Raw genomic sequence first — 25,143 nt, 5'->3', positions numbered from 1 at the left:
GTGGACAACATGCTGCTGGTGGTGTGTCATTTCCACCAAAAGCCCACATGATGGGCAATTAAAAATTGCAGCCTTGTAGTGTGATCACCCTGCTGTGGGAAAACAACGATTTACTACACTTTGGAAATAAAATGCTACATTCTTATACGAACTTGAACGAACATTCCTTAAAACACTGTAAAGCCTGGGTACATACCAATAGAAGAAAAATTTGTCCTCTTCTGCTCGCCCCCCCATCCCACCCCACCCACCCTCTCGTAAACAACATGCTGCTGGTGGTGTGTCATTTCCACCAAAAGCCCACTTGATGGGCAAATAAAAATTGCAGCCTTGTAGTGCGATCACCCTGCTGTGAGAAAACAAAGATTTACTACACTTTGGAAATAAAATGCTACATTCTTATATGAACTTGAAAGAACATTCTTTCAAACACATTAAAGCCTGAGTACATACCAATAGAAGAACTACTTGTCCTCTCCTGCTCGCCCCCCCATCCCAGCCCCCTCTCGTGGACAACATGCTCCTGGTGGTGTGTCATTTCCACCAAAAGCCCACTTGATGGGCAAATACAAATTGCAGCCTTTTAGTGCCATCACCCTGCTGTGAGAAAACAACGATTTACTACACTTTGGAAATAAAATGCTACATTCTTATATGAACTTGAACGAACATTCTTTAAAACACTGTAAAACCTGTGTATATACCAATAGAAGAACAACATGTCCCCTTCCGCTCGCCCCCCCCGCCACTCTCGTAAACAACTTGCTGCTGGTGGTGAGTCATTTCCACCAAAAGACCACTTGATGGGCAAATAAAAATTGCAGCCTTGTAGTGCGATCACCCTGCTGTGAGAAAACAACGATTTACTACACTTTGGAAATAAAATGCTACATTCTTATATGAACTTGAATGAACATTCTTTAAAACACTGTAAAGCCTGAGTACATACCAATAGAAGAACAACTTGTCCTCTCCTGCTCGCCCCCCCATCCCACAACCCCCCTCTCGTGGACATCATGCTGCTGGTGGTGTGTCATTTCCACCAAAAGCCCACTTGATGGGCAAATAAAAGTTGCAGCCTTGTAGTGCGATCACCCTGCTGTGGGAAAACAACGATTTACTACACTTTGGAAATAAAATGCTACATTCTTATATGAACTAGAACGAACATTCTTTAAAACACTGTAAATCCTGAGTACATACCAATAGAAGAACAAATTCTCCTCTTCTGCTCGCCCCCCCATGCCACCCCACCACCCCTCTCGTATACAACATGCTGCTGGTGGTGTGTCATTTCCACCAAAAGCCCACTTGATGGGCAAATAAAAATTGCAGCCTTTTAGTGCCATCACCCTGCTGTGAGAAAACAACGATTTACTACACTTTGGAAATAAAATGCTACATTCTTATATGAACTTGAATGAGCATTCTTTAAAAGACTGTAAAGCCTGAGTACATACCAATAGAAGAACAACTTGTCCTCTTCCGCTCGCCCCCCCCCCCCCCCCCCCCTCTCGTAAACAACTTGCTGCTGGTGGTGAGTCATTTCCACCAAAAGCCCACTTGATGGGCAAATAAAAATTGCAGCCTTGTAGTGCGATCACCGTGCTGTGAGAAAACAACGATTTACTACACTTTGGAAATAAAATGCTACATTCATATATGAACTTGAACGAACATTCTTTAAAACACTATAAAGCCGTAGTACTTACCAAGAGAAGAACAATTTGTCCTCTTACGCTCTCCCCCCCCCCCCCCCCTCCACGCCACCCTCTCGTGGACAACATGCTGCTGGTGTTGTGTCATTTCCACCAAAAGCCCACTTAATAGGCAAATAAAAATTGCAGCCTTGTAGTGCGATCAACCTGCTGTGAGAAAACAAAGATTTACTATACTTTAGAAATAAAATGCTACATTCTTATATGAACTTGAACGGACATTCTTAAAAACACTATAAAGCCTGAGTACATACCAATAGAAAAACAACTTGTCCTCTTCCGCTCGTTCAACCTTCCCTTCCCTCCCTCTCGTAGACAACATGCTGCTGGTGGTGTGTCATTTCCACTAAAAGCCCACTTGATGGGCAAATAAAAATTGCAGCCTTGTAGTGTGATCACCCTGCTCTGAGAAAACAACAATTTACTACACTTTGGAAATAAAGTGTTACATTCTTATATGAACATGAACGAACATTCTTTAAATCATTGTAAAGCCTGAGTACATACCAATAGAAGAACAACTTGTCCTCTTCCGCTCCCCCCCCCCCCCCATCCAACCCCCCCCCCCCCCCCCCCCTCTCGTTAACAACATGCTGCTGGTGGTGTGTCATTTCCACCAAAAGCCCACCTGATGGGCAAATGAAAATTGCAGCCTTGTAGTGCGATCACCCTGCTGTGAGAAAACAACGATTTACTACACTTTGGAAATAAAATGCTACATATTTGTATGAACTTGACCGAACATTCTTAAAAAAAAACTATAAAGCCTGAGTACATACCAATACAAGAACAACTTGTCCTCTCCTGCTCGCCCCCCCCATCCCACCCCCCTCTTGTGAACAACATGCTGCTGGTGGTGTGTCATTTCCACCAAAAGCCCACTTGATGGGCAAATAAAAATTGCAGCCTTGTAGTGCGATCACCCTGCTGTGAGAAAACAACGATTTACTACACTTTGGAAATAAAATGCTACATTCTTATATGAACTTGAACGAACATTCTTTCAAACACTATAAAGCCTGAGTACATACCAATAGAAAAACAACTTGTCCTCTCCTGCTGCCCCCCCATCCCACCCTCCTCTCGTGGACGAAATGCTGCTGGTGGTGTGTCATTTCCACCAAAAGCCCACTTGATGGGCAAATAAAAATTGCAACCATGTAGTGCGATCACCCTGCTGTGAGAAAACAACGATTTACTACACTTTGGAAATAAAATGCTACACTCTTATATGAACTTGAACGAACATTCTTTCAAACACTATAAAGCCTGAGTACATACCAATAGAAAAACAACTTGTCCTCTCCTGCTCGCCCCCCCCATCCCACCCCCCTCTCATGGACAACATGCTGTTGGTGGTGTCTCATTTCCACCACAAGTCCACTTGATGGGCAAATAAAAATTGCAGCCCTGTAGTGCGATCAGCCTGCTGTGAGAAAGCAACGATTTACTACACTTTGGAAATAAAATGCTACATTCTTAAATGAACTTGAACTAACATTCTCTCAAACACTATAAAGCCTGAGTACATACCAATAGAAAAACAACTTGTCCTCTCCTGCTCGTCCCCCCATCCCACCCCCCTCTCGTGGACAACATGCTGCTGGTGGTGTGTCATTTCCACCAAAAGCCCACTTGATGGGCAATTAAAAATTGCAGCCTTGTAGTGCGATCACCCTGCTGTGGGAAAACAACGATTTACTACACTTTGGAAATAAAATGCTACATTCTTATACGAACTTGAACGAACATTCCTTAAAACACTGTAAAGCCTGGGTACATACCAATAGAAGAAAAATTTGTCCTCTTCTGCTCGCCCCCCCATCCCACCCCACCCACCCTCTCGTAAACAACATGCTGCTGGTGGTGTGTCATTTCCACCAAAAGCCCACTTGATGGGCAAATAAAAATTGCAGCCTTGTAGTGCGATCACCCTGCTGTGGGAAAACAAATATTTACTACACTTTGGAAATAAAATGCTACATTCTTATATGAACTTGAAAGAACATTCTTTCAAACACATTAAAGCCTGAGTACATACCAATAGAAGAACAACTTGTCCTCTCCTGCTCGCCCCCCCATCCCAGCCCCCTCTCGTGGACAACATGCTCCTGGTGGTGTGTCATTTCCACCAAAAGCCCACTTGATGGGCAAATAAAAATTGCAGCCTTTTAGTGCCATCACCCTGCTGTAAGAAAACAACGATTTACTACACTTTGGAAATAAAATGCTACATTCTTATATGAACTTGAACGAACATTCTTTAAAACACTGTAAAGCCTGTGTATATACCAATAGAAGAACAACTTGTCCCCTTCCGCTCGCCCCCCCCGCCCCTCTCGTAAACAACTTGCTGCTGGTGGTGAGTCATTTCCACCAAAAGACCACTTGATGGGCAAATAAAAATTGCAGCCTTGTAGTGCGATCACCCTGCTGTGAGAAAACAACGATTTACTACACTTTGGAAATAAAATGCTACATTCTTATATGAACTTGAACGAACATTCTTTAAAACACTGTAAAGCCTGTGTATATACCAATAGAAGAACAACTTGTCCCCTTCCGCTCGCCCCCCCCCCGCCCCTCTCGTAAACAACTTGCTGCTGGTGGTGAGTCATTTCCACCAAAAGACCACTTGATGGGCAAATAAAAATTGCAGCCTTGTAGTGCGATCACCCTGCTGTGAGAAAACAATGATTTACTACACTTTGGAAATAAAATGCTACATTCTTATATGAACTTGAACGAACATTCTTAAAAAAACACTATAAAGCCTGAGTACATACCAATAGAAAATCAACTTGTCCTCTCCTGCTTGCCCCCCCATCCCAGCCCCCTCTCGTGGACAACATGCTGCTGGTGGTGAGTCATTTCCACCAAAAGCCCACTTAATGGGCAAGTAAAAGTTGCATCCTTGTAGTGAGATCACCCAGCTGTGAGAAAACAACGATTTACTACACTTTGGAAATAAAATGCTACATTCTTATATGAACTTGAACGAACATTCTTTCAAACACTATAAAGCCTGAGTACATACCAATAGAAAAACAACTTGTCCTCTCCTGCTGCCCCCCCATCCCACCCTCCTCTCGTGGACGAAATGCTGCTGGTGGTGTGTCATTTCCACCAAAAGCCCACTTGATGGGCAAATAAAAATTGCAACCATGTAGTGCGATCACCCTGCTGTGAGAAAACAACGATTTACTACACTTTGGAAATAAAATGCTACACTCTTATATGAACTTGAACGAACATTCTTTCAAACACTATAAAGCCTGAGTACATACCAATAGAAAAACAACTTGTCCTCTCCTGCTCGCCCCCCCCATCCTACCCCCCTCTCATGGACAACATGCTGTTGGTGGTGTCTCATTTCCACCACAAGTCCACTTGATGGGCAAATAAAAATTGCAGCCCTGTAGTGCGATCAGCCTGCTGTGAGAAAGCAACGATTTACTACACTTTGGAAATAAAATGCTACATTCTTAAATGAACATGAACTAACATTCTCTCAAACACTATAAAGCCTGAGTACATACCAATAGAAAAACAACTTGTCCTCTCCTGCTCGTCCCCCCATCCCACCCCCCTCTCGTGGACAACATGCTGCTGGTGGTGTGTCATTTCCACCAAAAGCCCACTTGATGGGCAATTAAAAATTGCAGCCTTGTAGTGCGATCACCCTGCTGTGGGAAAACAACGATTTACTACACTTTGGAAATAAAATGCTACATTCTTATACGAACTTGAACGAACATTCCTTAAAACACTGTAAAGCCTGGGTACACACCAATAGAAGAAAAATTTGTCCTCTTCTGCTCGCCCCCCCATCCCACCCCACCCACCCTCTCGTAAACAACATGCTGCTGGTGGTGTGTCATTTCCACCAAAAGCCCACTTGATGGGCAAATAAAAATTGCAGCCTTGTAGTGCGATCACCCTGCTGTGAGAAAACAAAGATTTACTACACTTTGGAAATAAAATGCTACATTCTTATATGAACTTGAAAGAACATTCTTTCAAACACATTAAAGCCTGAGTACATACCAATAGAAGAACAACTTGTCCTCTCCTGCTCGCCCCCCCATCCCAGCCCCCTCTCGTGGACAACATGCTCCTGGTGGTGTGTCATTTCCACCAAAAGCCCACTTGATGGGCAAATAAAAATTGCAGCCTTTTAGTGCCATCACCCTGCTGTAAGAAAACAACGATTTACTACACTTTGGAAATAAAATGCTACATTCTTATATGAACTTGAACGAACATTCTTTAAAACACTGTAAAGCCTGTGTATATACCAATAGAAGAACAACTTGTCCCCTTCCGCTCGCCCCCCCCGCCCCTCTCGTAAACAACTTGCTGCTGGTGGTGAGTCATTTCCACCAAAAGACCACTTGATGGGCAAATAAAAATTGCAGCCTTGTAGTGCGATCACCCTGCTGTGAGAAAACAACGATTTACTACACTTTGGAAATAAAATGCTACATTCTTATATGAACTTGAACGAACATTCTTTAAAACACTGTAAAGCCTGTGTATATACCAATAGAAGAACAACTTGTCCCCTTCCGCTCGCCCCCCCCCCGCCCCTCTCGTAAACAACTTGCTGCTGGTGGTGAGTCATTTCCACCAAAAGACCACTTGATGGGCAAATAAAAATTGCAGCCTTGTAGTGCGATCACCCTGCTGTGAGAAAACAATGATTTACTACACTTTGGAAATAAAATGCTACATTCTTATATGAACTTGAACGAACATTCTTAAAAAAACACTATAAAGCCTGAGTACATACCAATAGAAAATCAACTTGTCCTCTCCTGCTTGCCCCCCCATCCCAGCCCCCTCTCGTGGACAACATGCTGCTGGTGGTGAGTCATTTCCACCAAAAGCCCACTTAATGGGCAAGTAAAAGTTGCATCCTTGTAGTGAGATCACCCAGCTGTGAGAAAACAACGATTTACTACACTTTGGAAATAAAATGCTACATTCTTATATGAACTTGAACGAACATTTTTTGAAACACTATAAAGCCCTAGTACATACCAACGAAAGAACAACTTGTCCTCTTCCGCTCGCCCACCCGTCCCACCCCCCTCTCGTGGTCAACATCCTGCTGGTGGTGTGTCATTCTCACCAAAAGCCCACTTGATAGGCAAATAAAAATTGCAGCTTTGTAGTGCGATCTCCCTGCTGTGAGAAATCAAAGATTTACTACAATTTGGAAATAAAAAGCTACATTCTTATATGAACTTGAACGAACATTCTATAAAACACTATAAAGCCTTAGGACAAGTTGTTCTTCTATTGGTATGTACTCTTACTCTCGCCCCCCCCCCCCCCCCCCTCCACACCTCCCTAGCGTGGAAAACATGCTGCTGGTGGTGTGTCATTTCCACCAAAAGCCCACTTGATGGGCAAATAAAAATTGCAGCCTTGTAGTGCGATCACCCTGCTGTGGGAAAACAAAGATTTACTACACTTAGGAAATAAAATGCTACATTGTTATATGAACTTGAAAGAACATTCTTTCGAACACTATAAAGCCTGAGTACACACCAATAGAAGAACAACTTGTCCTCTCCTGCTCGCCCCCCCATCCCACAACCCCCCTCTCGTGGACATCATGCTGCTGGTGGTGTGTCATTTCCACCAAAAGCCCACTTGATGGGCAAATAAAAGTTGCAGCCTTGTAGTGCGATCACCCTGCTGTGGGAAAACAACGATTTACTACACTTTGGAAATAAAATGCTACATTCTTATATGAACTATAACGAACATTCTTTAAAACACTGTAAATCCTGAGTACATACCAATAGAAGAACAAATTCTCCTCTTCTGCTCGCCCCCCCATGCCACCCCACCCCCCCTCTCGTATACAACATGCTGCTGGTGGTGTGTCATTTCCACCAAAAGCCCACTTGATGGGCAAATAAAAATTGCAGCCTTTTAGTGCCATCACCCTGCTGTGAGAAAACAACGATTTACTACACTTTGGAAATAAAATGCTACATTCTTATATGAACTTGAATGAGCATTCTTTAAAAGACTGTAAAGCCTGAGTACATACCAATAGAAGAACAACTTGTCCTCTTCCGCTCGCCCCCCCCCCCCCCCTCTCGTAAACAACTTGCTGCTGGTGGTGAGTCATTTCCACCAAAAGCCCACTTGATGGGCAAATAAAAATTGCAGCCTTGTAGTGCGATCACCCTGCTGTGAGAAAACAACGATTTACTACACTTTGGAAATAAAATGCTACATTCATATATGAACTTGAACTAACATTCTTTAAAACACTATAAACCTGAGTACATACCAATAGAAAAACAACTTGTCCTCTTCCGCTCGCCCAACCTTCCCTTCCCTCCCTCTCGTAGACAACATGCTGCTGGTGGTGTGTCATTTCCACCAAAAGCCCACTTGATGGGCAAATAAAAATTGCAGCCTTGTAGTGTGATCACCCTGCTCTGAGAAAACAACAATTTACTACACTTTGGAAATAAAGTGTTACATTCTTATATGAACATGAACGAACATTCTTTAAAACATTGTAAAGCCTGAGTACATACCAATAGAAGAACAACTTGTCCTCTTCCGCTCCCCCCCCCATCCAACCCCCCCCCCTCCCCCTCTCGTTAACAACATGCTGCTGGTGGTGTGTCATTTCCACCAAAAGCCCACCTGATGGGCAAATGAAAATTGCAGCCTTGTAGTGCGATCACCCTGCTGTGAGAGAACAACGATTTACTACACTTTGGAAATAAAATGCTACATATTTGTATGAACTTGACCGAACATTCTTAAAAAAAAACTATAAAGCCTGAGTACATACCAATACAAGAACAACTTGTCCTCTCCTGCTCGCCCCCCCATCCCACCCCCCTCTTGTGGACAACATGCTGCTGGTGGTGTGTCATTTCCACCAAAAGCCCACTTGATGGGCAAAAAAAAATTGCAGCCTTGTAGTGTGATCACCCTGCTCTGAGAAAACAACGATTTACTACACTTTGGAAATAAAATGCTACATTCTTATATGAACTTGAACGAACATTCTTTCAAACACTATAAAGCCTGAGTACATACCAATAGAAAAACAACTTGTCCTCTCCTGCTGCCCCCCCATCCCACCCTCCTCTCGTGGACGAAATGCTGCTGGTGGTGTGTCATTTCCACCAAAAGCCCACTTGATGGGCAAATAAAAATTGCAACCATGTAGTGCGATCACCCTGCTGTGAGAAAACAACGATTTACTACACTTTGGAAATAAAATGCTACATTCTTATATGAACTTGAACGAACATTCTTTCAAACACTATAAAGCCTGAGTACATACCAATAGAAAAACAACTTGTCCTCTCCTGCTCGCCCCCCCCATCCCACCCCCCTCTCATGGACAACATGCTGTTGGTGGTGTCTCATTTCCACCACAAGTCCACTTGATGGGCAAATAAAAATTGCAGCCCTGTAGTGCGATCAGCCTGCTGTGAGAAAGCAACGATTTACTACACTTTGGAAATAAAATGCTACATTCTGAAATGAACTTGAACTAACATTCTCTCAAACACTATAAAGCCTGAGTACATACCAATAGAAAAACAACTTGTCCTCTCCTGCTCGTCCCCCCATCCCACCCCCCTCTCGTGGACAACATGCTGCTGGTGGTGTGTCATTTCCACCAAAAGCCCACTTGATGGGCAATTAAAAATTGCAGCCTTGTAGTGCGATCACCCTGCTGTGGGAAAACAACGATTTACTACACTTTGGAAATAAAATGCTACATTCTTATACGAACTTGAACGAACATTCCTTAAAACACTGTAAAGCCTGGGTACATACCAATAGAAGAAAAATTTGTCCTCTTCTGCTCGCCCCCCCATCCCACCCCACCCACCCTCTCGTAAACAACATGCTGCTGGTGGTGTGTCATTTCCACCAAAAGCCCACTTGATGGGCAAATAAAAATTGCAGCCTTGTAGTGCGATCACCCTGCTTTGAGAAAACAAAGATTTACTACACTTTGGAAATAAAATGCTACATTCTTATATGAACTTGAAAGAACATTCTTTCAAACACATTAAAGCCTGAGTACATACCAATAGAAGAACAACTTGTCCTCTCCTGCTCGCCCCCCCATCCCAGCCCCCTCTCGTGGACAACATGCTCCTGGTGGTGTGTCATTTCCACCAAAAGCCCACTTGATGGGCAAATAAAAATTGCAGCCTTTTAGTGCCATCACCCTGCTGTGAGAAAACAACGATTTACTACACTTTGGAAATAAAATGCTACATTCTTATATGAACTTGAACGAACATTCTTTAAAACACTGTAAAGCCTGTGTATATACCAATAGAAGAACAACTTGTCCCCTTCCGCTCGCCCCCCCCCCCCCCGCCCCTCTCGTAAACAACTTGCTGCTGGTGGTGAGTCATTTCCACCAAAAGACCACTTGATGGGCAAATAAAAATTGCAGCCTTGTAGTGCGATCACCCTGCTGTGAGAAAACAACGATTTACTACACTTTGGAAATAAAATGCTACATTCTTATATGAACTTGGATGAACATTCTTTAAAACACTGTAAAGCCTGAGTACATACCAATAGAAGAACAACTTGTCCTTTTCCGCTCGCCCCCCCATCCCACCCCCCCACCCCCCCACCCCCTCCCTCACGTAAACAACATGCTGCTGGTGGTGTGTCATTTCCACCAAAAGCCCACTTGATGGGCAAATAAAAATTGCAGCCTTGTAGTGCGATCACCCTGCTCTGAGAAAACAAAAATTTCCTACACTTTGGAAATAAAATGCTACATTCTTATATGAACTTGAACGAACATTCTTTAAAACACTATAAAGCCTGAGTACATACCAATAGAAGAACAACTTGTCCTTTCCTTCTCGCCCCCCCAGTCCCACCCCCCTCTGGTAGACAACATGCTGCTGGTGGGGTGTCATTTCCACCAAAAGCCCACTTGATGGGCAAATAAAAATTGCAGCCTTGTAGTGCGATCACCCTGCTGTGAGAAAACAAAGGTTTACTACACTTTGGAAATAAAATGCTACATTCTTATATGAACTTGAACGAACATTTTTTGAAACACTATAATGCCTTAGTACATACCAACGAAAGAACAACTTGTCCTCTTCCGCTCTCCCACCCGTCCCACCCCCCTCTCGTGGTCAACATCCTGCTGGTGGTGTGTCATTCTCACCAAAAACCCACTTGATAGGCAAATAAAAATTACAGCTTTGTAGTGCGATCTCCCTGCTGTGAGAAATCAAAGATTTACTACACTTTGGAAATAAAAAGCTACATTCTTATATGAACTTGAACGAACATTCTATAAAACACTATAAAGCCTTAGGACAAGTTGTTCTTCTATTGGTATGTACTCTTACTCTCGCCCCCCCCCCCCTCCACACCACCCTAGCGTGGAAAACATGCTGCTGGTGGTGTGTCATTTCCACCAAAAGCCCACTTGATGGGCAAATAAAAATTGCAGCCTTGTAGTGCGATCACCCTGCTGTGGGAAAACAAAGATTTACTACACTTAGGAAATAAAATGCTACATTGTTATATGAACTTGAAAGAACATTCTTTCAAACACTATAAAGCCTGAGTACATACCAATAGAAGAACAACTTGTCCTCTCCTGCTCGCCCCCCCATCCCACCCCCCTCTCGTGGACATCATGCTGTTGGTGGTGTGTCATTTCCACCAAAAGCCCACTTGATGGGCAAATAAAAGTTGCAGCCTTGTAGTGCGATCACCCTGCTGTGGGAAAACAACGATTTACTACACTTTGGAAATAAAATGCTACATTCTTATATGAACTAGAGCGAACATTCTTTAAAACACTGTAAATCCTGAGTACATACCAATAGAAGAACAATTTCTCCTCTTCTGCTCGCCCCCCCATCCCACCCCACCCCCCCTCTCGTATTCAACATGCTGCTGGTGGTGTGTCATTTCCACCAAAAGCCCACTTGATGGGCAAATAAAAATTGCAGCCTTTTAGTGCCATCACCCTGCTGTGAGAAAACAACGATTTACTACACTTTGGAAATAAAATGCTACATTCTTATATGAACTTGAACGAGCATTCTTTAAAACACTGTAAAGCCTGAGTACATACCAATAGAAGAACAACTTGTCCTCTTCCGCTCGCCCCTCCCCCCCCCCCTTCTCGTAAACAACTTGCTGCTGGTGGTCAGTCATTTCCACCAAAAGCCCACTTAATGGGCAAATAAAAATTGCAGCCTTGTAGTGCGATCACCCTGCTGTGAGAAAACAACGATTTACTACACTTTGGAAATAAAATGCTACATTCTTATATGAACTTGAACGAACATTCTTTAAAACACTGTAAAGCCTGAGTACATAAAAATATGAGAACAACTTGTCCTCTTACGCTTGTTCCAGCCCCCCCCCCCCCCCCCTCGTGGACAACATGCTGCTGGTGGTGTTTCATTTCCACCAAAAGCCCACTTGATGGGCAAATAAAAATTGCAGCCTTGCAGTGCGATCACCCTGCTGTGACAAAACAAAGATTTACTACACTTTGGAAATAAAATGCTACATTCTTATATGAACTTGAAATAACATTCTTTCAAACACAATAAAGCCTGAGTAGATACCAATAGAAGAACAACTTGTCCTTTCCTGCTTGCCCCCCCATCCCACCCCCCTCTCGTGGACATCATGCTGCTGGTGGTGTGTCATTTCCACCAAAAGCCCACTTGATGGGCAAATAAAAATTGCAGCCTTGTAGTGCGATCACCCTGCTGTGAGAAAACAACGATTTACTACACTTTGGAAATAAAATGCTACATTCTTATATGAACTTGAACGAACATTCTTTAAAACACTGTAAAGCCTGAGTACATACCAATAGAAGAACAACTTGTCCTTTTCCGCTCGCCCCCCCATCCCACCCCCCCCCCCCCTCTCGTAAACAACGTGCTGCTGGTGGTGTGTCATTTCCACCAAAAGCCCACTTGATGGGCAAATAAAAATTGCAGCCTTGTAGTGCGATCACCCTGCTATGAGAAAACAAAGATTTCCAACACTTTGGAAATAAAATGCAACATTCTTATATGAAGCTGAACGAACATTCTTTAAAACACTATTAAGCCAGAGTACATACCAATAGAAGAACAACTTGTCCTTTCCTGCTCGCCCCCCCCATCCCACCCCCTCTGGTGGACAACATGCTGCTGGTGGTGTGTCATTTCCACCAAAAGCCCACTTGATGGGCAAATAAAAATTGCAGCCTTGTAGTGCGATCACCCTGCTGTGAGAAAACAAAGATTTACTACACTTTGGAAATAAAATGCTATATTCTTATATGAACTTGAACGAACATTTTTTGAAACACTATAAAGCCTTAGTACATACCAACAGAAGAACAACTTGTCCTCTTCCGCTCGCCCACCCGTCCCACCCCCCTCTCGTGGTCAACATGCTGGTGGTGGTGTGTCATTTCCACCAGAAGCCCACTTGATAGGCAAATAAAAATTGCAGCTTTGTAGTGCGATCACCCTGCTGTGAGAAATCAAAGATTTACTACACTTTGGAAATAAAAAGCTACATTCTTATATGAACTTGAACGAACATTCTATAAAACACCATAAAGCCTTAGGACAAGTTGTTCTTCTATTGGTATGTACTCTTACGCTCGCCCCCCCCCCCCCCCTCTCTCCACACCACCCTACCGTGGAAAACATGCTTTTGGTGGTGTGTCATTTCCATCAAAAGCCCACCTGATGGGCAAATAAAAATTGCAGCCTTGTTGTGCGATCACCCTGCTGTGGGAAAACAAAGATTTACTACACTTTGGAAATAAAATGCTACATTGTTATACGAACTTGAAAGAACATTCTTTAAAACACTATAAAGCCTGAGTACATACCAATAGAAGAACAACTTGTCCTCTCCTGCTCGCCCCCGCATCCCAACCCCCTCTCGTGGACATCATGCTGCTGGTGGTGTGTCATTTCCACCAAAAGCCCACTTGATGGGCAAATAAAAGTTGCAGCCTTGTAGTGCGATCACCCTGCCGTGAGAAAACAAAGATTTACTACACTTTGGATATATAATGCTACATTCATATATGAACTTGAACGAACATTCTTTAAAACACTGTAAAGCCTGAGTACATACCAATAGAAGAACAACTTGTCCTATTCCGCTCGCTCCCCCATCCCAACACCCCCCCCCCCCCCCCTCTCTCGTGGACAACATGCTGCTGGTGGTGTGTCATTTCGAGCAAAAGCCCACTTTATAGGCAATTAAATATTGCAGCCTTGTAGTGCGATCACCCTGCTGTGAGAAAAGAAAGATTTACTACATTGTGGAAATAAAATGCTACATTCTTATATAAACTTGAAAGAACATTCTTTCAAACACAATAAAGCCTGAGTACATACCAATAGAACAACTACTTGTCCTCTCCTCCTCGCCCCCCCATCCCACCCCCCTCTCGTGGACAACATGCTGCTGATGGTGTGTCATTTCCACCAAAAGCCCACTTGATGGGCAAATAAAAATTGCAGCCGTGTAGTGCGATCATCCTGCTGTGAGAAAACAAAGATTTCCTACACTTTGGAAATAAAATGCTACATTCTTATATGAACTTGAACGAACATTCTTTAAAACACTGTAAAACCTGAGTACATACCAATAGAAGAACAACTTGTCCTCTTCCGCTCGCCCCCCCATCCCACCCCCCCCCCCCCTCTCGTAAACAACATGCTGCTGGTGGTGTGTCATTTCCACCAAAAGCCCACTTGATGGGCAAATAAAAATTGCAGCCTTGTAGTGCGATCACCCTGCTGTGAGAAAACAAAGATTTCCTACACTTTGGAAATAAAATGCTACATTCTTATATGAACTTTAACGAAGATTCTTTCAAACGCTATAAAGCCTGAGTACATACCAATAGAAGAACAACTTGTCCTCTCCTGCTCGTCCCCCCTTCCCACCCCCTCTCGTGGATAACATGCTGCTGGTGGTGTGTCATTTCCACCAAAAGCCCACTTGATGAGCAAATAAAAATTGCAGCCTTGTAGTGCGATCACCCTGCTGTGAGGAAACAAAGATTTAATACACTTTGGAACTAAAATGCTACATTCTTATATGAACTTTAACGAAGATTCTTTCAAACGCTATAAAGCCTGAGTACATACCAATAGAAGAACAACTTGTCCTTTCCTGCTCACCCCCCCATCCCACCCCCCTCTCGTGGACATAATTGCTGCTGGTGGAGTGTCATTTCCACCAAAAGCCCACTTGATGGGCAAATAAATGTTGCAGCCTTGTAGTGCGATCACCCTGCTGTGAGAAAACAAAGATTTACTACACTTTGGAAATAAAATGCTACATTTTTATATGAACTTGAACGAAGATTCCTTAAAACACTATAAAGCCTTAGTACATACCAATAAAAGAACAACTTGTCCTCTTACGCTCGCCCCCCCCCCCTCCCCCCTCCAAACCACCCTATCGTGGAAAACATGCTGCTGGTGGTGTGTCATTTCCACCAAAAAACCACTTGATGGGCATATAAAAATTGCAGCCTTGTAGTGCGACCACCCTGCTGTGAGAAAACAAAGATTTACTACACTTTGGAAATAAAATGCTACATTCTTATATGAACTTGAACGAACATTCTTTAAAACACTGTAAAACCTGAGTACATACCAATAGAAGATCAACTTGTCCTCTTCCGCTCGCCCCCCCACCCCACCCCCCCCCCCCCCACCCCCTCTCGTGGATAACATGCTGCTGGTGGTGTGTCATTTCCACCAAAAGCCCACTTGATGGGCAAATAAAAATTGCAGCCTTGTACTGCGATTACCCTGCTGTGAGAAAACAAAGATTTACTACACTTTGGAAATAAAATGCTACATTCTTATATGAAATTGAACGAACTTTCTTTAAAACACTATAAAGACTTAGTACATACCAATAGAAGAACAACTTGCCCTCTCCTTCTTGCCCTCCCATCCCACCCCCCTCTCGTGGACAACATCCTGCTGGTGATGTGTCATTTCCACCAAAAGCCCACTTGATGGGCAAATAAAAATTGCAGCCTTGTAGTGCTATCACCCTGCTGTGAGAAAACAAAGATTTTCTGCACTTTGGAAATAAAATGCCACGTTCTAATATGAACAAGGATGAACATTCTTTAAAACACTGTAAAACCTGAGTACATACCAATAGAAGATCAACTTGTCCTCTTCCGCTCGCCCCCCCATCCCACCCCCCCCCCAACCCTCTCGTGGATAACATGCTGCTGGTGGTGTGTCATTTCCAACAAAAGCCCACTTGATGGGCAAATAAAAATTGCAGCCTTGTACTGCGATTACCCTGCTGTGGAAAACAAAGATTTACTACACTTTGGAAATAAAATGCTACATTCTTATATGAAATTGAACGAACTTTCTTTAAAACACTATAAAGACTTAGTACATACCAATAGAAGAACAACTTGCCCTCTCCTTCTTGCCCTCCCATCCCACCCCCCTCTCGTGGACAACATCCTGCTGGTGATGTGTCATTTCCACCAAAAGCCCACTTGATGGGCAAATAAAAATTGCAGCCTTTTAGTGCCATCACCCTGCTGTGAGAAAACAACGATTTACTACACTTTGGAAATAAAATGCTACATTCTTATATGAACTTGAACGAGCATTCTTTAAAACACTGTAAAGCCTGAGTACATACCAATAGAAGAACAACTTGTCCTCTTCCGCTCGCCCCCCCCCCCCCCCTCTCGTAAACAACTTGCTGCTGGTGGTCAGTCATTTCCACCAAAAGCCCACTTAATGGGCAAATAAAAATTGCAGCCTTGTAGTGCGATCACCCTGCTGTGAGAAAACAACGATTTACTACACTTTGGAAATAAAATGCTACATTCTTATATGAACTTGAACGAACATTCTTTAAAACACTGTAAAGCCTGAGTACATAAAAATATGAGAACAACTTGTCCTCTTACGCTTGTTCCACCCCCCCCCCCCCCTCGTGGACAACATGCTGCTGGTGGTGTTTCATTTCCACCAAAAGCCCACTTGATGGGCAAATAAAAATTGCAGCCTTGCAGTGCGATCACCCTGCTGTGACAAAACAAAGATTTACTACACTTTGGAAATAAAATGCTACATTCTTATATGAACTTGAAATAACATTCTTTCAAACACAATAAAGCCTGAGTAGATACCAATAGAAGAACAACTTGTCCTTTCCTGCTTGCCCCCCATCCCACCCCCCTCTCGTGGACAACATGCTGCTGGTGGTGTGTCATTTCCACCAAAAGCCCACTTGATGGGCAAATAAAAATTGCAGCCTTGTAGTGCGATCACCCTGCTGTGAGAAAACAACGATTTACTACACTTTGGAAATAAAATGCTACATTCTTATATGAACTTGAACGAAAATTCTTAAAAAAACACTATAAAGCCTGAGTACATACCAATAGAAGAACAACTTGTCCTCTCCTGCTCGCCCCCCCATCCCAGCCCACTCTCGTGGACAACATGCTGCTGGTGGTGAGTCATTTCCACCAAAAGCCCACTTAATAGGCAAATAAAAGTTGCAGCCTTGTAGTGCGAATACCCAGCTGTGAGGAAACAACGATTTACTATAATATTGGAAATAAAATGCAACATTCTTATATGAAGCTGAACGAACATTCTTTAAAACACTATTAAGCTTGAGTACATACCAATAGAAGAACAACTTGTCCTTTCCTGCTCGCCCCCCCATCCCACCCCCTCTGGTGGACAACATGCTGCTGGTGGTGTGTCATTTCCACCAAAAGCCCACTTGATGGGCAAATAAAAATTGCAGCCTTGTAGTGCGATCACCCTGCTGTGAGAAAGCAAAGATTTACTACACTTTGGAAATAAAATGCTACATTCTTATATGAACTTGAACGAACATTTTTTGAAACACTATAAAGCCTTAGTACATACCAATAGAAGAACAACTTGTCCTCTTCCGCTCGCCCACCCGTCCCACCCCCCTCTCGTGGTAAACATGCTGGTGGTGGTGTGTCATTTCCACCAGAAGCCCACTTGATAGGCAAATAAAAATTGCAGCTTTGTAGTGCGATCACCCTGCTGTGAGAAATCAAAGATTTACTACACTTTGGAAATAAAAAGCTACATTCTTATATGAACTTGAACGAACATTCTATAAAACACTATAAAGCCTTAGGACAAGTTGTTCTTCTATTGGTATGTACTCTTACGCTCGCCCCCCCCCCCCCCCTTCCACACCACCCTACCGTGGAGAACATGCTTTTGGTGGTGTGTCATTTCCATCAAAAGCCCACCTGATGGGCAAATAAAAATTGCAGCCTTGTTGTGCGATCACCCTGCTGTGGGAAAACAAAGATTTACTACACTTTGGAAATAAAATGCTACATTCTTATACGAACTTGAAAGAACATTCTTTAAAACATTATAAAGCCTGAGTACATACCAATAGAAGAACAACTTGTCCTCTCCTGCACGCCCTCCCATCCCACCCCCCTCTCGTGGACATCATGCTGCTGGTGGTGTGTCATTTCCACCAAAAGCCCACTTGATGGGCAAATAAAAGTTGCAGCCTTGTAGTGCGATCACCCAGCTGTGAGAAAACAAAGATTTACTACACTTTGGAAATTAAATGCTACATTCTTATATGAACTTGAACGAACATTCTTTAAAACACTCTAAAGCCTTAGTACATACCAATAGAAGAACAACTTGTCCTCTTCCGCTCGCCCACCCATCCCCCCCCCCCCCCCCCTCGTGGACAAAATGCTGCTGGTGGTGTGTCATTTCCACCAAAAGCCCACTTGATGGGCAAATAAAAATTGCAGACTTGTAGTGCGATAACCCTGCTGTGAGAAAACGATTCACTACACTTTGGAAATATAATGCTACATTCTTATATGAACTTGAACGAACATTCTTTAAAACACTGTAAAACCTGAGTACATACCAATAGAAGAACAACTTGTCCTCTTCCGCTCGCCCCCCCATCCCACCCCCCCACCCCTCTCGTAAACAACATGCTGCTGGTGGTGTGTCATTTCCACCAAAAGCCCACTTGATGGGCAAATAAAAATTGCAGCCTTGTAGTGCGATCACCCTGCTGTGTGAAAACAAAGATTTCCTACACTTTGGAAATAAAATGCTACTTTCTTATATGAACTTGAACGAACATTCTTTAAAACACTATAAAGCCTGAGTACATACCAGTAGAAGAACAACTTGTCCTTTCCTGCTCGTCCGCCCATCCCACCCCTTCTCGTGGACAACATGCTGCTTGTGGTGTGTCATTTCCACCAAAAGCCCACTTGATGGGCAAATAAAAGTTGCAGCCTTGTAGTGCGATCACCCTGCTGTGAGAAAACAAAGATTCACTACACTTTGGAAATAAAATGCTACATTCTTATATGAACTTGAACGAACATTCTTTAAAACACTATAAAGCCTTAGTACATACCAATAGAAGAACAACTTGCCCTCTTCCGCTCGCCCACTCATCCCACCCCCCCTCTCGTGGACAACATGCTGCTGGTGGTGTGTCATTTCCACCAAAAACCCACTTGATAGGCAAATAAAAATTGCAGCTTTGTAGTGCGATCACCCTGCTGCGAGAAAACAAAGATTTACTACACTTTGGAAATAAAATGCTACATTCTTATATGAACTTTAACGAAGATTCTTTCAAACGCTATAAAGCCTGAGTACATACCAATAGAAGAACAACTTATCCTCTCCTGCTCGACCCCCCATCCCACCCCCTCTCGTGGATAACATGCTGCTGGTGGTGTGTCATTTCCACCAAAAGCCCACTTGATGGGCAAATAAAAATTGCAGCCTTGTAGTGCGATCACCCTGCTGTGAGAAAACAAAGATTTACTACACTTTGGAAATAAAATGCTACATTCTTATATGAACTTTAACGAAAATTCTTTCAAACGCTATAAAGCCTGAGTACATACCAATAGAAGAACAACTTGTCCTTTCCTGCTCACCCCCCCATCCCACCCCCCTCTCGTGGACAGCATGCTGCTGCCGGAGTGTCATTTCCACCAAAAGCCCACTTGATGGGCAAATAAATGTTGCAGCCTTGTAGTGCGATCACCCTGCTGTGAGAAAACAAAGATTTACTACACTTTGGAAATAAAATGCTACATTCTTATATGAACTGGAACGAAGATTCCTTAAAACACTATAAAGCCTTAGTACATACCAATAAAAGAACAACTTGTCCTCTTACGCTCGCCCCCCCCCCCCCCCCTCCCCCCTCCAAACCACCCTATCGTGGAAAACATGCTGCTGGTGGGGTGTCATTTCCACCAAAAAACCACTTGATGGGCATATAAAAATTGCAGCCTTGTAGTGCGTCCACCCTGCTGTGAGAAAACAAAGATTTACTACACTTTGGAAATAAAATGCTACATTCTTATATGAACTTGAACGAACATTCTTAAAAACACTATCAAGTCTGAGTACATACCAATAGAAAAAAAACTTATCCTCTTCCACTCGCCCACCCATCCCACCCCCCCTCACGTGGACAACATGCTGCTGGTGGTGTGTCATTTCCACCAAAAGCCCACTTGATGGGCAAATAAAAATTGCAGCCTTGTAGTGCAATCACCCTGCTGTGAGAAAACAAAGATTTACTACACTTTGGAAATAAAATGCTACATTCTTATATGAACTTGAAAGAACATTCTTTCAAACACTATAAAGCCTGAGTACATACCAATAGAAGAACAACTTGTCCTCTTCCGCTCGCCCCCACATCCCACCCCCCTCTCGTGGACAACATCCTGCTGGTCGTGTGTCATTTCCACCAAAAGCCCACATGATGGGCAAATAAAAATTGCAGCCTTGTAGTGCGATCACCCTGCTGTGAGAAAACAAAGATTTTCTGCACTTTGGAAATAAAATGCCACGTTCTAATATGAACAAGAATGAACATTCTTTAAAACACTATAAAGCCTGAGTACATACCAATAAAAGAACAACTTGTCCTCTTCTAATCGCCCCTCCCCCCCACCCCCCCCCCCCCCCCTCATGGACAACATGCTGGTGGTGGTGTGTCATTTCCACCAAATGCCCACTTGCAGGGCAAATAAAAATTGCAGCCTTGTAGTGCTATCACCCTGCTGTGAGAAAACAAAGATTTACTATACTTTGGAAATAAAATGCGTCCTTCTTGTATGTACTTGAATGAACATTCTTTCAAACACTATAAAGCCTGAGTACATACCAATAGAAGAACAACTTGTCCTCTTCTGCTCGCCACCCCATCCCTCCCTCCATCTCGTGGACAAATCGCTGCTGGTGGTGTGTCATTTCCTCCAAAAGCCCACTTGATGGGCAAATAAAAATTGCAGCCTTGTAGTGCGATAACCCTGCTGTGAGAAAACAAAGACTTACTACACTTTGGAAAGAAAATGCTACATTCTTATATGAACTTGAACGAACATTCTTTAAAACACTATAAAGCCTGAGAACATACCAATAGAAGAACAACTTGTCCTCTTCCGCTCGCCCCCCCAACCCACCCCCCTCTCGTGGACAACATGATGCTGGTGGTGTGTCATTTGCACCAAAAGCCCACTTGATGGGCCAATAAAAATTGCAGCCTTGTGGTGCGATCACCCTGCTGTGAGAAAACAATGATTTACCGCACATTGGAAATAACATGCCACGTTCTTATATGAACTTGAACGAACCTTCTTTAAAACACTATAAAGCCTGAGTACGTACTAATAATAGAACTACTTGTCCTCTTCCGCTCGCCCTCTCCCCCCCCCCCCCCCCTCCCTCTCGTGGACAACATGCTGCTGGTGGTGTGTCATTTTCACCAAAAGCCCACTAGATGGGCAAATAAAAATTGCAGCCTTGTAGTGCGATCACCCTGCTGTGAGGAAAGAAAGATTTACTACACTTTGCAAATAAAATGCTACATTCTTATATGAAGTTGAACGAACATTCTTTAAAACACTATAAAGCCTGAGTACATATCAATAGAAGAACAACTTGTCCTGTCGTGCTCGCCCCCCTACTCCAGCCCCCTTCTCGTGGACAACATGCTGCTGGTGGTGTCTCATTTCCACCAAAAGCCCACTTGATGGGCAAATATAAATAGCAGCCTTGTAGTGAGATCACCCTGATGTGAGAAAACAATGATTTACTACACTTTGGAAATAAAATGCTACATTCTTATATGAACTTGAACGAACATTCTATAAAATACTATAAAGCCTGAGTACATACCAATAGAAGAACAACTTGTCCTCTCCTGCTCGCCCCCCTATCCCACCCCCCCTGTCGTGGACAACATGCTGGTGGTGGTGTGTCATTTCCACCAAAAGCCCACTTGATGGGCAAATAAAAATTGCAGCCTTCTAGTGCGATCACCCTGCTGTGAGAAAACAAAGACTTACTACACTTTGGAAGTAAAATGCTACATTCTTATATGAACTTGAACGAACATTCTTTAAAACACTATAAACCCTGAGTACATACCAATAGAAGAACAACTTGACCTCTCCTGCTCGCCCCTCCATCCCACCCCCCCTCTCGTGGACAACATGCTGCTGGTGGTGTGTCATTTCCACCAAAAGCCCACTTGATGGGCAAATAAAAATTGCAGCCTTGTGGTGCGATCACCCTGCTGTGAGAAAACAATGATTTACCGCACATTGGAAATAACATGCCACGTTCTTATATGATCTGGAACGAACATTCTTTGAAACACTATAAAGCCTGACTACGTACTAATAATAGAACTACTTGTCCTCTTCCGCTCGCCCGCTCCCCTCCCCCCCCCCCCTCCCTCTCGTGGACAACATGCTGCTGGTGGTGTGTCATTTCCACCAAAAGCCCACTAGATGGGCAAATAAAAATGCGCAGCCTTGTATTGCGATCACCCTGCTGTGAGGAAAGAAAGATTTACTACACTTTCGAAATAAAATGCTACATTCTTATATGAAGTTGAACGAACATTCTTTAAAACACTATAAAGCCTGAGTACATATCAATAGAAGAACAACTTGTCCTCTCGTGCTCGCCCCCCTACTCCAGCCCCCTTCTCGTGGACAACATGCTGCTGGTGGTGTCTCATTTCCACCAAAAGCCCACTTGATGGGCAAATATAAATAGCAGCCTTGTAGTGAGATCACCCTGATGTGAGAAAACAATGATTTACTACACTTTTGAAATAAAATGCTACATTCTTATATGACCTTGAACGAACATTCTATAAAATACTATAAAGATTGAGTACATACCAATAGAAGAACAACTTGTCCTCTTCCGCTCGTCCCCCTATCCCACCCCCCCTCTCGTGGACAACATGCTGCTGGTGGTGTGTCATTTCCACCAAAAGCCCACTTGATGGGCAAATAAAAATTGCAGCCTTCTAGTGCGATCACCCTGCTGTGAGAAAACAAAGACTTACTACACTTTGGAAGTAAAATGCTACATTCTTATATGAACTTGAACGAACATTCTTTAAAACACTATAAACCCTAAGTACATACCAATAGAAGAACAACTTGACCTCTCCTGCTCGCCCCTCCATCCCACCCCCCCTCTCGTGGACAACATGCTGCTGGTGGTGTGTCATTTCCGCCAACAGCCAACTTGATGGGCAAATAAAAATAGCAGCCTTCTAGTGCGATCACCCTGCTGTGAGAAAACAAAGACTTACTACACTTTGGAAATAAAATGCTACATTCTTATATGAACTTGAACGAACATTCTTTAAAACACTATAAAGCCTGAGTACATACCAATAGAACAACAGCTTGGCCTCTTCCGCTTGCCCCCCCATCGCACCCTCCCTCTCGTGGACAACATGCTGCTGGTGGTGTGTCATTTCCACCAAATGCCCATTTGAGGGGTAAATAAAAATTGCAGCCTTGTAGTGCAATCACCCTGCTGTGAGAAAACAAAGATTTATTACACTTTGGAAATAAAATGCTACATTCTTATATGAACCTGAACGAACATTCTTTAAAACACTTTAAAGCTTGAGTAGATACCAATAGAAGAACAACTTGTCCTCTTCTGCTCGCCCCCCCATCCAACCCCCAATCTCGTGGACAAATCGCTGCTGGTGGTGTGTTATTTCCACCAAAAGCCCACTTGATGGGCAAATAAAAATTGCAGCCTTGTAGTGCGATCACCCTGCTGTGAGAAAACAAAGACTTACTACACTTTGGAAATAAAATGCTACATTCTTATATGAAGTTGAACGAACATTCTTTAAAACACTATAAAGCCTCAGTGCATACCAATAGAAGAACAACTTGTCCTCTTCCACTCGCCCCCCCAACCCACCTCCCCTCTCGTGGACAACATGCTGCTGGTGGTGAGTCATTTCCACCAAATGCCCATTTGATGGGCAAATAAAAATTGCAGCCTTGTACTGCTATCACCCTGCTGTGAGAAAACAAAGATTTACTACACTTTGGAAACAAAATGCGTCCTTCTTGTATGTACTTGAATGAACAATCTTTCAAACACTATAAAGCCTGAGTACATACCAATAGAAGAACAACATGTCCTCTTCTGCTCGCCCCCCCATCCCTCCCACAATCTCGTGGACAAAACGCTGCTGGTGGTGTGTCATTTCCACCAAAAGCCCACTTGATGGGCAAATAAAAATTGCAGCCTTGTAGTGCGATCACCCTGCTGTGAGAAAACAAAGACTTACTACACTTTGGAAATAAAATGCTACATTCTTATATGAACTTGAACGAACATTCTTTAAAACGCTATAAAGCCTGAGTACATACCAATTGAAGAACAACTTGTCCTCTTCCGCTCGCCCCCCCAACCCACCCCCCCTCTCGTGGACAACATGATGCTGGTGGTGTGTCATTTCCACCAAAAACCCACTTGATGGGCAAATAAAAATTGCAGCCTTGAGGTGCGATCACCCTGCTGTGAATAAACAAAGATTTACCGCACATTGGAAATAACATGCCACGTTCTTATATGATCTTGAACGACCATTCTTTAAAACACCATAAAGCCTGAGTACGTACTAATAATACAACTACTTGTCCTCTTCCGCTCGCCCTCTCCCCCCCCCCCCCACCCTCCCTCTCGCGGACAACATGCTGCCGGTGGTGTGTCATTTCCACCAAAAGCCCAGTAGTTGGGCAAATAAAAATTGCAGCCTTGTAGTGCGATCACCCTGCTGTGAGGAAACAAAGATTTACTACACTATGGAAATAAAATGCTACATTCTTATATGAAGTTGAACGAACATTCTTTAAAACACTATAAAGCCTGAGTACATACCAATAGAAGAACAACTTGTCCCCTCGTGCTCGCCCCCCTACTCCAGCCCCCCTCACGTGGACAACATGCTGCTGGTGGTGTCTCATTTCCACCAAAAG

The sequence above is a fragment of the Schistocerca serialis genome, chromosome 12 (genome assembly GCF_023864345.2).
Source record: "Schistocerca serialis cubense isolate TAMUIC-IGC-003099 chromosome 12, iqSchSeri2.2, whole genome shotgun sequence".
Lineage (NCBI taxonomy): Eukaryota > Metazoa > Arthropoda > Insecta > Orthoptera > Acrididae > Schistocerca > Schistocerca serialis.
This window is presented reverse-complemented; position numbering follows the sequence as displayed.